The sequence below is a fragment of the Leucopleurus acutus genome (genome assembly GCF_964270905.1).
Source record: "Leucopleurus acutus genome assembly, chromosome: 17".
Classification (NCBI taxonomy): domain Eukaryota; kingdom Metazoa; phylum Chordata; class Mammalia; order Artiodactyla; family Delphinidae; genus Leucopleurus; species Leucopleurus acutus.
This window is the reverse complement of record NC_139159.1, coordinates 4,414,231-4,431,892: the sequence shown is the minus strand read 5'-3', so window position 1 is coordinate 4,431,892 and position 17,662 is coordinate 4,414,231. Positions and strand designations below refer to the sequence as shown.

At 43.8% G+C, this 17,662-nt stretch overlaps 1 protein-coding gene and 1 pseudogene across 2 annotated transcripts in view; one reads left to right on the top strand and one right to left on the bottom strand.

Moving 5' to 3' along the window:
* Nucleotides 1-17,662, bottom strand: part of XKR4 (XK related 4) — a gene marked incomplete at both ends in the record, with an annotated part of 314,354 nt that overhangs the window by 86,361 nt on the left and 210,331 nt on the right. The window lies entirely within an intron of this gene.
* Nucleotides 4,230-5,582, top strand: LOC309974355 (large ribosomal subunit protein uL4-like; annotated as a pseudogene). The gene has a single exon. The product of its transcript is annotated as a large ribosomal subunit protein uL4-like (transcript).

Sequence of the window (17,662 nt, the reverse complement as noted above, 5' to 3'; positions counted from 1 at the left end):
ATGTAGTGTCCTTCTTTGTCTCTTATAATAGTCTTTATTTTAAAGTCTATTTTGTCTGATATGAGAATTGCTACTCCAGCTTTCTTTTGATATCCATTTGCATGGAATATCTTTTTCCATCCCCTCACTTTCAGTCTGTATGCGTGCCTAGGTCTGAAGTGGGTCTCTTGTAGAGAGCATATATACGGGTCTTGTTTTTCATTCAGCCAGTGTATGTCTTTTGCTTGGAGTGTTTAATCCATTTACATTTAAGGTAGTTATCAATATGTATGTTCCTATTACCATTTTCTTAATTGTTTTGGGTTTGTTATTGTAGGTCTTTTCCTTCTCTTGTGTTTCCTGCCTAGAGAAGTTCCTTTGGCATTTGTTGTAAAGCTGGTTTGGTGTTGCTGAATTCTCTTAGCTTCTGCTTGTCTGTAAAGGTTTTAATTTCTCTGTTGAATCTGAATGAGATTCTTTCTGGGTAGAGGATTCTTGACTGTAGGTTTTTCCCTTTCATCACTTTAAATATGTCCTGCCACTCTCTCCTGGCTTGCAGTTTCTGCTGAAAGATCAGCTGTTAACCTTATGGGGATTCCCTTGTATGTTATTTGTTGTTTTTCACTTGTTGCTTTTAATTTTTCTTTGGATTTAATTTTTGATAGTTTGATTAATATGTGTCTTGGCATGTTTCTCCTTGGATTTATCCTGTATGGGACTCTCTGTGCTTCCTGAACTTGATTGACTATTTCCTTTCCCATATTAGGGAAGTTTTCAACTATAATCTCTTCAAATATTTTCCCAGTCCCATTTTTTTTTCTCTTCTTCTTCTGGGACCCCTATAATTCGAATGTTGGTGTATTTAATGTTGTGCCATAGGTCTCTAAGACAGTCCTCAATTCTTTTGTTGTTGTTGTTGCGGTACGCAGGCCTCTCACTGTTGTGGCCTCTCCTGTTGCAGAGCACAGGCTCCAGATGCACAGGCTCAGTGGCCATGGCTCATGGGCCCAGCGCTCCACGGCATGTGGGATCTTCCCGCACCAGGGCACAAACCCGTGTCCCCTGCGTTGGCAGGCAGACTCTCAACCACTGCGCCACCAGGGAAGCCCCCGCATCCTTTGATAATGTAAATTTATAAGAATAATGAGCTCCTTTGGGGGATTCTTTGTTTCTCTGAACTCATTGGACTGTACTCGTTTTATTTATTTATTTATTTATTTTTGGCTGTGTTGGGTCTTCGTTTCTGTGTGAGGGCTTTCTCTAGTTGCGGCGAGAGGGGGCCAGTCTTCATCGCAGTGCGTGGGCCTCTCACTATCGTGGCCTCTCTTGTTGCAGAGCACAAGCTCCAGACGTGCAGGCTCAGTAGTTGTGGCTCACGGGCCCAGTTGCTCCGTGGCATGTGGGATCCTCCCAGACCAGGGCTTGAACCCATGTCCCCTGCATTAGCAGGCAGACTCTCAACTACTGCACTACCAGGGAAGCCCCTGTACTCATTTTAATGTAGTATTGTTTTGAAACCAGAAAACAGCAACAAAACTAGACCTCCTCCCTTTTCAAGCCCTCACACTGCTTACGGGGACCAACAAAAACAGTTACACTCAAACATTGTCAGTTTCAATTTCTATTCCCCGATGAAGATGAAATCTGATTGGTACCATGGCAACACGTTGCCTGGAGCATTCAATAGGTATTACTTGTGCACAATCTCGCTCACAAATTCTCTTTATAAGTGTTAGGAGAGGTGTGATCTTCTCCTAGAACGCACTAAATTAAAAAAAGGCTGAAGAAAATCCAATTAGTGTTTCCAGAAGTACCTTTCTGGGGTCTGATAATATCAGATTACTGTTTCACATTTCCCCCCCCTGTATTCACTAGATGCAGGCAAAGCATTAGACATCCTGACAAGCATCAAGTAAGTGGAGAATTGAGGCACCACTGGGGCATGGAGGCATAATGAACTTATGGAGTTCTGGTGTTTTTCTTTGACTTTTGATATTTCAGTTTGTTGACTTTTTCTACCTTCCTTCCTTCCTTCTTTCCTTCTTTCTTTCCTTCCTTCCTTCCTTCCTTCCTTCCAGGAAGAAGCAGTGATGTAGTATTCCTAATTCCCTGAATTGGTAGTACAGTCTTGGTGGTAAGGTTGATATCTTAGTTATAAATGATCTGTTTTCTCATTGTTTGTACCAAGACATCAGAGTTAACTATTCCCCATGTGATGTAAGAGGATGCTTCTTGAGTACCTGCCATATACTGGGTCTGGTTCAGGGCATTTGTCCTTCACAATGTCTCAGCAAATTCTTCCAGGCGCCTTTCTCATGAGGTAGGGATTGCTTTCCCCACTCCTCTGATGAAGAAATAGATGCAGACAAGTAGCAAAATGAGCCGCAGCTCAAAGTTATTAGGTGGTGGAGCCAAGATCACAACACAGTCTGTTGAATCTGAACTCTCTCTCCATTCTGTTCCTTGAAGAGGCAGCCTGCATCTCTCTCTCATCCTCTGGGTGGTGGTGGAGGTTGGGGACAAGTGTCATTGTCATTAGGCATTATGACTTTCAAATATTGTGTTATAACTTGAGAAGCAGTCTGTCATGCCCTTTACCTTAAATACCATTTGCATTAGCACCCCCCAAAATCAAATAGTAAGGTATACATCTAACAAAATATGTACAATATCTATATGAAGAAAGCTATAAAACTCTAATTAAAGAAATCAAAGAACTAAATAAATGGAAAGGTATGCCATGTTCATGGAAGAAAAAAAAGAAGACCCAATATTGGCAAGATGTCAGTTCTTCCCCACTTGATCTCTAGATTCAATTCGATCCCAATCAAAATCCCAGCAAGTAATTTTGTGGATATTGATAAACTAATTCTAAAGTTCATGTGGAGAGGCAAAAGACCCAGGACAACCAATGTAATACTGAAGGAGAAGAACAAAGTTGGAGGACTGACCCTACCCAACTTCAAGATTTTCTATAAAGCCCCAGTAATCAAGAAGTGTGATACTGGTGAAAAACTGACAAACAGATCAATAGAACAGAATGGAGGGTCTAGAACAGGCCCATATAAATGCAGTCAATTGATGTTTGACAAAGGAGCAAAGGCAACAGAGAAAAGATAGTCTTTCCAACAAGTAGTCCTGGAACAACTAGACATCCACGTGCCACAAAAATGGAATCTAGACACAAACCGTATAAACTTCGTAAAACTTAACTTAAAATGGATCACACTAAATGCAAAATGCGACACTATAAAACCCTTAGCAGATGACATAGAAGAGAATTTAGATGACCTTGAGTATAGTGATGACTTTTTAGAAGCAACACCAAAGGCATGAGCCATAGAATAATGGATAAGCTGAATTTCATTAAAATGAAAAACTCCTGCTCTGTAAAAAACACCATCAAGAAAGCAAAATGAGGGCTTTCCTGGTGGCGCAGTGGTTGAGAGTCCGCCTGCCGATGCAGGGCACGCGCGTTCGTGCCCCGGTCCGGGAGGATCCCACATGTCGCGGAGCGGCTGGGCCCGTGAGCCGTGGCCGCTGAGCCTGCGCGTCCGGAGCCTGTGCTCCGCAACGGGAGAGGCCGCGACAGTGAGAGGCCCGCGTACCGCAAAAAAAAAAAAAAAAGAAAAGAAAACAAAATGACAAGCCACAGACTGAGAGAAAGTATTTGCAAAAGACAACTGATAAAGGATTATTATTCAAAATATACAAAGACCCCTTAAAACTCAACAATAAAAAAATACAACAACCCAACTCAAAAAATGGGTGGAAGACCTTAACAGACACCTCACCAAAGAAGAAATACAGATGGCAAAAAAGCATATAAAAAGATGCGCCAGATCATATGTCATCAAGAAAATGCAAACTAAAACAGCAGTGAGATACCACTATACACCTACTAAAATGGCCAAAATCCAAAACACTGATAACATCAAATGCTGGCGAGGAATTGTCATTCATTGCTGGTGGGAATGCGAGATGGTACAGCCGCCCTGGAAGACAGCTTGGTGGGTTCTTACAAAACTAAACATACTTTTATCATATAATCCTTGATATTTTCCTAAAGGAAATGAAAGACTTATGTCCACACAAAAACCCGCACACAAATGTTTACAGCAGCTTTATTCGTAGTTGCCAAAACTTGGAAGCAACCAAGGTGTCCTTCAGTAGGTGAATGGATGAATAAACTGTGTTCCATCCAGACAGTGGAATACTGTTCAGCGCAGAAAGAGATGAGCTCACAAGCCATGAAGAGACATGGAGGGACCTTAAATGCATATGACTTATTTTCCTGTGGGAGCCGCCAGGGTGAGAGGAGCATGGCCGTCTAATCTCCCTGCCCTGGCGTGTGCTCATCCACTGATATCAGTGTACTCCGAAAAGAGGGAGTCATCTGGCAAAAATGTCACTTTGCCTGCTGTGTTCAAGGCTCCCACTCGACCAGATATTCTGAACTTTGTTCACACCAACTTGTGCAAAAACAACAGACAGCCCCATGCTGTCAGTGAATTAGCAGGTCATCAAACCAGTGCTGAGTCCTGGGTACTGGCAGAGCTGTGGCTCGAATTCCCAGGGTTCAAGGTGGCAGGGCTCACCACTCTGGCCAGGATGCTCTTGGAAATACGTGTCCTGGGGGCCACATGTTTGCGCCAACCAAGACCTGGCGACGCTGGCACCGCAGGGTGAATACAACACCAAAGGGATATGCCATCTGCTCTGCACTGGCTGCCCCGGCGTTAGCAGCGCTGGTCGTGTCTAAAGGTCATCGTACTGAGGAAGTTCCTGAACTTCCTTTGGTGGCTGAAGATAAAGATGAAGGCTACAAGAAGACCAAGGAGGTTGTTTTGCTTCTGAAGAAACTTAAAGTCTGGAATGATACCCAAAAGGTCTACGCCTCTCAGCAAATGAGACCTGGCAAAGGCAAAATGAGAAACCGTCGTCGTATCCAGCGCAGGGGACCCTGCATCATCTGTAATGGGTGCGTCATCAAGGCCTTCAGAAACATCCCTGGAATTACTCTGCCTAATGTGAGCAAACCGAACCTTTTGAAACTGGCTCCTGGGGGGCATGTGCGACGCTCCTGCATTTGGACTGAAAGTGCTTTTCCGCAAGTTAGAGGAGCTGCACGGTACTTGGCGTAAAGCTGCTCCCCTCAAGAGTAACTACAACCTCCCCATGCACATGACGCTCAGTACAGACCTTAGCAGCATTTGAAAAGCCCAGAGATCCAAAGAGCCCTCCGGGCAGCACGCGAGAGGATTCATCAGAGTCCCGCAGAGAAGTCCAATGAAAAGCCTGAGAATCACGCTGAAGCTAAACCCACATGCAAAGACCACGCGCCGGAACACCGTTCTTCGCCAGGCCAAGTACCACAAAATCCGGATGGATAGGGCAGTAGCAGCACTAGAAGCCAGATCAGATGAGAAGGGGCTTCCAGGCAAGAGCCTGTGGTGGGGAAGAAAGGAAAGGAGGCTGTTGGCATTAAGAAGCAGAAGAAGCCTCTGGTGGGAAAAAAGGCTGCAGTGACCAAGAAACCAGCAGCTGAAAAGAAGCCCACAGAAAAGAAACCCACCTCAGAGCAAAAGAAGACTGCTGCATAACCTTAAACTTGCTTATTACGTAGAGGTGAAATCATTTGGGACAGCTGATTTTGAATAAAGACCTGATTTTTAAAAATGCATATGACTTAAGTGAAAGAAGCCTATCTTAAAAGCCTCCAGACTGTTGATTCCAGCTATATGACATCCTGCAAAGGGAAAAGCTATGGAGACAGTAAAAAGATCAGCGGCTGCCAGGGATTGCGGGGAGGGAGGGATGAACAAGAGGAGAACGTAGGATTTTTAGGGCAGTGAAAATACTCTGTATGATATTATAATGATGGATATAGGTCATTATACATTTGTCCAAACCCACAGAGTGTACAACACCAAGAGCGAACCCCACGTAAACTATGGATTTCGAGTGATAATGATGTGTCAATATAGGTTCATCCCTGGTAACAAATGTACCATCTGGTGGAGATGTTGATGCTGGGGAAAGCCATGCCTCTGTGGAGGCACGGACTATATGGGAAACCTCTGTGCCTTCCCCTCAATTTTGCTGTGAACCTAAAACTGCTTTAAAAAATGAAGTCTATTAAAAAATGAAGAAAATATGACCACCAATTATAGGAATCTCATACTTTCTTAGACTGTAGAAAATATCTCAAAACTTACAATATGAATGCTAATAAGCTTGTGGAAAAAAGATTAGTTTCCATGTCTAACGGCGTGGAGACGATGTGCTTAGAAAATGTAAAGAAAATGCATATTTGTTTTCCTCATAAATGTATATTCTTTCAAAAAAAGTCAAGGCTGAAAGTACTTCATGCTAAAAATATACATCAGTGGACAGATCACAGTCTAAGTGGCATTTGCTGGAAGATCCCTGAGGTTTCAAAACCCTACTGGGACACCTCTGAGGTTAAGAGTCAAGATGACAACACGGGCAGTGGGCACTGGCCGTGCAGGGCAGAAGTGACTGAGGCCACAGAGAGCGCTCAGGGGGAGAGCAGGCTCGGATTTAATTCCAAGGTTAGGGAAAATGAATTCAAATGGGTTTACATCCATTTAAAAGAGAAAGAAAATGTGAATTTTGAAACCTCATTTCATGGCAAATTTAGAAACACACTACGGGTGCCCTTCCCCTTCTCCATGTGAGACAGGAAGGAAGGAAGGGAGAAGAGGGTCCACGTGGACCAGTTGACACCCCCAAGTGCCAGACAGGAGGTTAAGGTCCTTTTCATTGTTTATGTGATTCTAACACAACGTGGCGAATTAGATCAGGAAATTCTTTTTCAATCAGAGAAGCAAATTCTCAGTGTGGTTAAGGAACACACTGAAGGCTACAAGGTGAGTGAAAACATAAAAGATCAGTCATGATGGAATGTCTCCACGTTGGGGTCCTTTATCCATGAGAGGAGCCCTGAACCCTGGGCTCTGGTCCCAGCTCCACCTGCTACTGGTAGTGTCACCTTTGTTAACTCACACTAACCTTTGTTGACTACTAGGGTAGGAGAGCAGGAACTGGATCAGATAAAGATTTTGCTTTTGTTCTGCTTCTCAAGCCTACCGTTCACCACATGGTTTATGTCTTACATTTATGTCTCTTTCCTGAAACTTGTCCTCTTAGCCACTTCACTGATTTTCTTCTTCCTTCTATAGTCTAGAAGTTCTACCTTGCTGCCATGATTTTTTCTCCTCTAATTTGCAATCTTTACTTCTTTCCTAAGCTTGGTCCTGATGACAGAGATGTCATCATTGCCTAATAGACTAATAGAGTCTAATAGACTATTCAGCTCTCGTCTTGGCCGGTCCCTCATGAGCATCTCTTTTGAAATAACCGCCTTGGCCACCATATCACTGTGCTCTTCTGATTATCCCACTTCTCTCTTACTTCCTCTGCTTCACTGACTGGTCTTGGTCATCATTCTTCTAGCATTCAGATCAGTGCCTGCCATGGATAGGGACTCAACAAATGTTTGTCCAGTAAATAATGTAATAAATAATGATGATTTTTTTTCAGGTCTTAATTAAGACATTGTATTCCATTACTGAGAGATGTGTTGCTGGACCTTATATGGACAAAGATGTTCAGGACCCTCAAGCTTCAAGATCAAGTTCAAATCATTCCCCTCCTACTTCTGGGAGTTGGTTGTGTTACAACACATGCACCTCATGCTCTGACTTTCTCCTCAGGGCCCAGCAGACCTGCCTCCCAAACATTTCTACGTTCAAAATCATTTCACTCATTCTTTAAGATCCAGTACCCTCTCTTTCACAAAATTCCCTATAGCATCTTTAAATTTGGAAAAAATGTCTTCTTCTGGGCTCACAAAACATTTAAAAAATGAAACTTTTTTCAAATGCTTTTCTTTAATAGCTTCTTCACTTATCTGCATTGAGTTTTAAAAATCTGTGAATTTAAAAATCTATGCATTTATTTACTCAGTCATTTATCCCAAAAGTCTATGTTAAAAATATCTATTGCCTTTTTACATACTAGCAGATGTGTTTTAGCTTTTTTTTAATTTGAATTTTAACTCAATGTTTCAGCTAACAAAAATCTGGTGGTACCTGCCTTCACAGAAGCCTACACACTGGAAAGGCCTACACTTCAACGCTACCCTGGAGAACTTCACGCCCTATAAAACGGTCCAGGTGTGTGAGGTGATATAATTATGGATGTTTGAAAAGTTTCGGAGGTTTGGAGTCTCCTTAGCCTCACGGACTCTCTGGATTTTTTCTACAGCTGAGTGGAAAGCTGTGGAAATTTAGAATCACAATGAAGGTGCTGACAAAACCTTCCACAGGCAGCTCTCAGCAGGCCTGTCCTTCCGCAATCAGAAGCTCTTTGTGAGTTTCGGGGAGTGCATCTCCATGTGGTTTTATACTAAGGAATGCTTACACACCAATTGCATCAGTTGCTGCCTTTTGCTCCTGCTTGCATCTGGCTCAGTGTGATGGGATCTCATCCCTCCCGACTGCATACATATAGGCTCCCATGCATGAGCGAGCAGTACGGTGACAAAAAGGCCTTTCTTAAATCAGTCAACAGGAAATGATCCCAGTTTTTTATTCCTGCTGAGTCATCAAGAAAATATTAGCCTCCATGTCTAAGGACTGCTTCAAAACCCAGTTTAACCCCAAGCTGCCCAATGAAGGTAAAAGATTTCTAGACTCGACTGTACGCTCTGTGACGGCACAAGTGTGTCACAGAGAAGAGGTTTCATAGTGAAAACTATTTCATCGGTTGTGGGCGCTTCCCACATTCACCCACCCAATCAGAATTGGGTCAGAAAATCCTGATCGTGTAACTGTGTCTGTGGCTTCCCAGAAAAAAAAAAAAAGTTATTTAGGAAAATACCATATTAAGCCACTTTTGAATTTTTTATTAAGTTGACCTCACTTTGACTGTGTTCAGCAAGGATTTGGGTTACTATTCACGGTAGTTATTTTCAGTTTTTAGAAATAACAATTACAGTACATCAGTATTCAAAGTAAATATCTGCTCTGAGTTTGGGGTAAAGGTCAGGTGAGTGGGCTGCTGTTTCCTTTGTAAACAAACGAAAATGCCCAAAGAGCGTTGCTCATCACCCAGCTCTACAGGGATTCAGTCGTTAGTCACCGCAGAGCTGAGGGACAGTGCATCCTGGGAGAGATTCGGGGTGAAGTCAGGATGAGACACTCTGTGCTTCGGAAAAACAGTCCCCTAGATAGTTAGATGTGTATCTCAGGAAGAATTTTAATGAACCCAGATTCTTGCATCTTCTATACATAGAAAAGCACTGAAATCATTAACTTGAGATATCTGTTCTTCAAGACCAGAAGTACCATTTTACCAGGATGTATGCTGGACTACACGCATTCCCAGCCCAAAATCATATCCATCCTGGTTCCTTTCCTACCTCTTTGGAAGAGTTTCCTCGGAGCTAAATTATCTAAATTTATTTATCACCCTGAATAAAACTTAAACTCACAACTCCTACGTTGTACATTTTTTTTTTTTTAAGTTGACGCCTTGAAGGTACAAAGTGCTGAAAAATTACTGAAATATTTGGGGAGGTTGGAGGTTGGCAAACAAGGAAGCCACAAGAAAGGCGAAGGAACAGTGAGTGTTTGGGGACATCATTCACTGCAGACAGCCCCTACGTCTGTTTGCTTCTCTGTTGCACCAACCTCTCCGCAACTTTCCGCCAAGTTGCTGCTCTCCCAAGCCAGGCGTGTGCAATGGTTCGCATCTGTTCACCCGCTACCCTCACCCCACCCAGTCTATCACCCAGGGCCTGAACAAGCACGCACCCATGCTCACTCACATCTCACTGAGAAGGAGAGGGAGAGAGAAGGAACACTGAGTGGAAAAATACCAAGATTTATGCTTGATTATTGGAGATAATTAAGTAGGACCTAAAAATAGTCACGCCCTTATTTCATATTATGTTCAAAATGATTCAAATTCAAAACTATTCACAGCTGTGCTGGGGGCTGCTACCATACAGAGTTGATTTCAAGCACTTGAATCAATGATCAGCAAATGAAGCTTCTCTCTGTTCTTCTAAGTATAACTTGGAGTCGTACCATGACTCAGAGGCTATTGAATGTGAAATAAAGGGATCAATAATATCATTACCCTCATGACACCCATCGTTTATTCTGCCAATACTTTTCAATAGAGAGGAGCAGTGTGGCCAGCATGCCCTGTCGGGTGTGTGAGCCTCTCCTTACAAAGATGTTGATGATGATGAGTCTTTAAAATTCAACTCCATATATGTATTGATCAAGCAGACTGGTAGTTTACTATTTTATTGATTGACTTATCGATAACCCCCAAATACTGAACGATGCAGAAACAGGCTGAAAAGTAAGATGTACAGAAAAATACGTGTATTTTTTAAGTATATATGCAGGATTTACCCTGCTACTAGAAATATTTTTCAAGTATGAGGAACAAATCTAATCGTGTGCCACAAGTAACACCAACAATCCCATTCATTTGAGGAGACTGTTATCCACCAGCATCGCTGAACAGACAGTTGTAGACAAAACCACTGGCCTCCCTCTTCTGGTTTTGTTCATGTTGCTATCTTTTCTTTACTGAACATGACAAAATGTTAGGCTTCAGTTGTGACCCAGCTCAAAGGCTGCTCTTTTCATGAAAACTTCCCTGATTCTTCCAATATTCCCTGACGTCAGACAGCACCGCATTTCTACTTTCTGTGTATCATTTTCTTTCTTTCTTTTTTATTTTTACTGAAGTATAGTTGATTTACAATGTTGCAACAATCTCTGCTGTACAGCAAAGTGACTCAGTTATACACATACATACATTCCTTTTTTATATTCTTTTCCATTATGGTTTATCACAGGAGATTGGATATAGTTCCCTGTGCTCTACAGTAAGACCTTGGTGTTTATCCATTCTAAATGTAATCCTTTGCATCTACCAACCCCAAACTCACAGGCCAACCTTCTCCCTCCCTGCTCCCCCTTGGCAACCCAAGTCTGTTCTCTATGTCTATGAGTCTGTTTCTGTTTTGTAGATTCATTTCTGTTTTGTAGGTTCATTTGTGCCTATATAAGTGATATCATATGGTTATTTGTCTTTCTCTTTCTGACTTACTTCACTTAGTATGGTAATCTCTAGTTGCGTCCATGTGGCTGCAAATGGCATTATTCCATTCTTTTTCATGGCTGAGTAGTATTCCATTGTGTATATGCACCACACCTTCTTCATCCATTCATCTGTTGATGGACATTTAGGCTGTTTCCATGTTTTGGCTATTGTGATCTGTATCATTTTCTATAAGAGATCATTTTATGTCACCAAAGGGCCTTAACATGGCCACCAACAGTATAGAGCACATTGAATAATAAAAATTTTTTGGTCTTTCTTTTCCCTAAGGTTGACTTCTTTGAGAGCAGGGGCTATGCCACTTGGTTTTGTATCAAGTCCACCTAGCCTAGGGCTTTGTCACCCAGCAGACATTCATTCTTCCTTTTATTCAATGAATACCCACCAACTGCTTGTAATGGGCCCAGAGCAGAGGGTCCATGCAGCCGGGAAGTAATGCGTGCCGGCCTTTGCTGTGACATCATCACCCGCATCAGCCTCTACAGAATTTGTCAGCACCTGGGAGGGAGGACGTGCTGTCTTTTTTTTAATACCCAGTGGGCCTTCACACTAACTACTATTGAATACATTTAACATATCCACAAAGCCAAAAGAAATCACAACTGTCCAGTGTAAAGGCTGCTGTTTTATCATTTTTGTGTGGTTTCGCTCTTTAAAAGTTTTCTTGGGTCAGATTTTTGTTATGTGTTTTGAGGAACCTATGTCTACTTTCCTAACAATTTTGGTTCAAATTAAAAGTCTTTGATGAAGCTGTTCTTAAAATTTTGTTTCATCAATAATGAGCTGCTTGGGCTTCCCTGGTGGCGCAGTGGTTGAGAGTCTGCCTGCCGATGCAGGGGACGCGGGTTCGTGCCCCGGTCCGGGAAGATCCCACATGCCGCGGAGCGGCTGGGCCCGTGAGCCATGGCCGCTGAGTCTGCGCGTCCGGAGCCTGTGCTCTGCAATGGGAGAGGCCACAACAGTGAGAGGCCCGTGTACCGCAAAAAAAATAATAATAATAATGAGCTGCTGCTTAATTGAATAGATTTACTAAAGTTTATATGGTGGGCACAATGAAGTAACAAGGGAAGAAACTAGGACACATCTTGGAATTAAGCCCTTCCTGTTCCGATGGGCACCATGAAGAGCTCTTTCCCAAATCTCAAAAGATTTGTCCCATTGCCAGTCCTTGTCACATTTATTGCCCTCACTGACTTCCTGTGCAGTTGGATCAGAAAGTTGAGACACTGCAGAACTCTCAAGAAATGTACTTTAAAATTGCCAGTTTGACATTAAGTATCAAAAGCCTTCAAGCCCGCAAGCTTGTCCTCAAATCCACCCATTTCACTTTAGGTATTTAACTAAGGCTGCAAAGATTTTCTTAATGTGTTTATAATAGGATTATTGATTATGGTGACTATAGATGATCACTTAACATTTCAAAAACATGGAATTAGTGGAAAAGAAAAAGAGAATCCATGTGCTAGTAAATCACGCAGTAGTTAGAAATGATGTAGAATTACATACATTGTCATGGACATACACTCATGATGTATTGCCAAAAAAGAGGAGGTTACAAAATAGTACCCATATTTTAATTCTATTTTAATGTAACATATACGAAACATGAAAGAACTCGATATGCACTAAAATATAATTAATTGTGGTAATATGGTAGTAGGTGATAAGGGACAATTTTTTAAAAAATAAAGATTAGAGTTATCACGGTGTGCTTGTTTATGTGTGATGGCAGTGATCCAGTAGAAAGGAGAAATTGATAATGCAGGACAGGGAGAGGGTAATTTCATGAACAGGATGCTTATGTAGGTGAGAGGGCACGGGATCCAGCGCAGAAGAGGGGTCAAGAGATGAGAGCAGGCGCAGGTTACCCATAGTAAACGGAGGGAAGCCAGGTGATGGGTGCAGAAGGAGGTGGGGTTAGCGGTGGGAAAATAAAGCCGTTCTTATTTCACTGCTTCTGTTTTCTCACTGACACAGGAAGTGAAAGCAGTGGTTTGAAGTGATGGAGGCAGATGGAAGTGTGAGGACACAGAAGAAGGAAGGAAACAGTGAGTTTTGTAGCAGGAGAGTGAATTTCAAGGAGGAACAACGTCGGATGCTTGACAGTGCTGAGTGACCGCTGGAGATCTGTGGTCAGACGTTTCAGAGAGATGTATCAGTTGCAAAACTCGGCTGTTTGGATATATTTAATATGACACAGTCTCCATGGTCTAAGGCACTACGTGCCTTCCGCGTAGTGTCTGTGATGCAGTGTGAACTGCCCTCTAGTGAAGAACGGGCTCAAGCAGGGGCTGTGTGGTCCCTCTGGGTGCGACGGGGACCTAGACCTGCTCTCGTTTTCTCTCATCCCATCTAGAAGACGGAACAGCTCTTCTGAAATACGCCCAGATGAGTTAGGCCTTTCTAATATGTTTTGTCACGTTCTTTATAATGTCACATTACAAACTTTTAATAAAAAGTGAATTTTTTTTAGGACAGATTTTACAGCCCTTCACACACCATCATGCACACAATAGACGTTCGATAGATGTGTTAATGAACTTAACGAAAATAGCGACGGAAAAACAGACAGATCAAAAGGGACGGGACACAGTCCCACTCACAGCCTGACTCTCTCCCCGGCATTTTCCCTCCCCTGCAGAAATCCACGGGTGGAGCCGGGTGCAGAGACAGGAACTCGGCACAGAGGACTGGGGCCTGGGGTTGAGGGGTTCCTTCTCTAACCTCAGCCTCGGGAAGGCAGCCGGGAGTGGCTCTACCTGCTTTAGCATAAAATGGGGCAACTGGAAATCCAGTGGTTTAGGTCCTAAAAGTCCTCATCAGGATGTGACAAAGGAGGCCGTTGTCACACTCAAGGTGTCTCCTACCGTGATTGGCTGGGGACCGTGTTTGTTCAAGGAGAGCCCCTTAACCTTTGACTTCCCTGTAGTCTCGTGGGATGCAAGACAGGAAAAGAATAATTAGAAACTTCTTCCAGCCCCCTTTGCTTTCTTCCGTTCATGAAGTATTCAGGATAAACTGTAGGCAAAACGGGCAACCATGGGGGTTTTGGATATGAAGAAATCGGAATCGAGGTAGGTGTCGGTGTCTTTTCCTGCTCAGCAAAGCTTTCCCGGGCACACGGCCTGTGGGATAGCAATTGTTCCTAACTCACTCTGTGCATCACAGCTTAAATACACAGGGGGTGTAAAAGAGAGTTTCCAACAATGGCGAGTAAAGGTGGAAATTGGAAATGAAGAACTAAAGCCATCTGGGAAAAGTGGAAACAATTGTGCTGCCAGGTAGGCACCTACTTGCATCTGGTGAGAGCCCGATTTGTTCTGTTTTAGATGGTTCCTTTCAGGAAGCGCTGTTCCTACACGAAGGCTCGGCAGCACGGGCGTGCACTGTGCTGCATGCAGCCTGGGCCGTCGTGCACACGTTCTGGCTGAGAAGCTTTCACGGTTTGTGCGCCGTGACCCCGCACGGCATCCCGGGCCGCCCCGAGGAGCTTCCACCCCCACGGGCTTCCACCCCGTGGCGCGGCTCTGAGCCACGCTGCCGGCTAGGCAGGGCCTGTGGACACCTGTACGTGCACGACTCAGTACCCTCTCCGCCAGCTGGTCTACACAACCAAAGGTGAGTGCTCAGAGCATCACGAAGCTAGAAGTGATTTCAGAGACCCTCCAGCCCAGCCAGCCCTTTTATAAGGGGGGGTAGCTTTGGTCTGTAGAAGGTAGTTAACCTTCTCCCTTTGCTTGCAGCATCTATAAGAGAGAGAATCCAATGTCCTGGATGGGTTTGAGATGTTGCTTGAAAATAGGACTGACAGGCCTTGGGCCGCATCTTACATCTCTAACACAGAGGGCTGCATCCTCTGGCCGGAGACCAACAAGAGCACTTTGCCCATCTCTGCTTACCACGCACAGTCCTTCTAGATCTCTCTGCCCCTCCTTCTGTCCTTCCCGCCTGCCTTGCTGTCTCGCTCTCTCTCTCCAGGTGGGGATATGGGATTGGACTGGAAACACAGCGCAGTGTAAACTGGGAGCTCTAAGCACAGGCCGCTGTACTGTCTCATGTTCCATGTGCTGTCTTACTTGTGCGGGTACAGTTGAGACTCCCTGAGTATTTCTTGCTCTCCAGAGACAGATGTTCCCAGGGAAATGCCAGACTCAATGAGGGGCAGCAATTCTGTCAAAGACGGCAGTGTGGAGTGGAAGGAACTGGATATTCATGTTTAAGTTTCTGCTCGACCCTGATTCCTGGTCTCAGAACAGGAGCTGAATTCTCCTTCCTGGGACAGGACAAACCGAGAAACAATTATGCTTTGCTTAGCTCTCCACTGAGCCTGTTGGCCTCCAGTACAGCGAGGCCTCTCTGACTTAATTATTCAATAAGTAAGGAGCCCTGAGAAAGGGTTTTCACAGCCGACAGGGTTTTAGGGCTACAGCAACTTCCACAAGGGGAATACAGTTTTTCAGCATCAGTTTTAAATGTTGTACTTCTTCTTGTTTGATTTTTTAATTGGTTTTAAAAGAGTGTCCATCAGAGAGCAGTAGATGGTTGAAATTGGATTAAAAAAGCATTTTTCTTTCTGTCCTAAAAATAATAATTTTAGACATAGTCATTTATGGAAATAACTTGCAGACTTAGGACCACTCTTACCTGCTAAATAAAAATATTTTGAAGATTTAAATTCAGAGCTATTTGCATAGACCTCACAGCTTTCATGCCATTGATTATGTGCGTGCATTGCAGAAAGTTGTTTTTTTACATATAAATCTTAAGAATCTTTTACCATAAAGATATGTGAAAATACACGTCAGACTCGGTTCTATCACATTCATTTTTCTTTTCCTAGAGAGGGAAGGCTCAGTTCTTATAATTCACATCAGTTTAATTTATAAGCTGGTTCATTTGTAAGGGGGGGGTCATCTGTCAGCAGAGGGTTGAATTTAGAAGCTCTCTCTGCAGATAAGTTTCTCCTCAAAATGCAAGAGGATTGAGATGGCATTGCCTGAGCTGGTCTTCGTTTGCTGGAGGTTTTGTGGTGGTTGTTTGCTGTCAGGCAGTTCCCCTCTTCGGTCTTGTAACGCAACTTTCTGCCCATCTCCCTGCTTAAACAGTGGCAACCGTAAGATCAGCTCAGTGGCCTGATTCTTCATCCTGTGCTCAGTGACTTGCGTTAATCCTAGAGATCTTTGCATCCAACTGTCTTTTGACCACCTTGGGAGTGACACAGGACATATTTTCCCCATGGCTCTCTGATTTTGACAGCAAGGCTCGCCTTGGCCAAGGACGAGGTCCTGCTCCCAAAGTCTGTAGCAAACCTGATGCAACAGTGAGCTTAGCCGCTAAGCTGGGGACACCAGGCATCCGGGAAGAGCCACAACTCCAAAAAACACATATTTTGATTCTTATGTTTAGGACGAATAATCTGATAAAGACAAAGAATTGTCTTTTCTCTATTTTTTTTTCTATAAAACTTTACATAAAGCTCTCAAACGGAAAAGGTGATCTCATTTTCTCACACCCTCCCTCTCCTTGCCTTCTCCATCTCCATCATCTTTAGGATAAAAACTTCTCTGTGATGTTACAGATCTTTTAGGAAACTAGCAGAGACTGTCAGGAATCTCGGGCCACCCAGGAAGGTGGCTCGCCACACTCCTCACTTGTGCCTGGGGTTTTCTCTTCCAGAGAGTTCTCAGGTGTGTAACTATACCAAGGGGGTGCCAAGGTCTTCTGGAGATGAGAATTTGACAGAGATTCAGTTTGATGTTGACTTTGAATTTGTATCCTCACGTACAGACCACCTCCTGATGCACACGCCCGACCCCGTAAGTTCACTGAGCGTTCACGGATGCAGTGGCGGAAGAGCACTGTCAAGGAGTTTGCAGATCATCTAGTTTAGTTTGAGAAACCGGGACCCAGAGAGGTTAAGTGACTTGTACCAGGTCTCACAGCGAGGAAGTGAGATCAGCAAAGCCGGAGCCTCCCTCTGCAGCGTGTGGTGTCTCACGTCTAAAGCGGCTCGTCCGTGGATAATTCCCATGGGGGAAGTGGATAAAGCTCACCTCCCCCAGGCTTTTCTCCTCTGCTTCTCTGCTAACACCCATTTTCTCTTTCTTCCATTTTGCTTACTGGCATGGGAGGCTCCCACCCCATGGACCTCTTTGACTCCCTTCTCAAACTTCTTGGACTGAAGCTATTCTCGTGTGGAACCAGGGTTGGGCCAGGAATTCATAAATCAGTGGGCCACTGGCTACCAGCAAACACTCCATCTCTCTTTTCCTGTACCATACCTCCCCCTGCCTCCAATTAGTAAAGTATCCAGCCCAGGCTTATGTGCTCCTTGCTATAAAAGGTTATAAGGACCTTGTAGAGATTCCCCAGACCAATCAGGTCAGATGAGAGGATGGCCCAGTACATACAGCGAGTCACAGCAAGGCTCTGCTGAGAACGAAACAAAACGGGCACATTACAGAACGTTACCTGTTTAACAACATCTATTTCGTTACAGGATTGACAAATT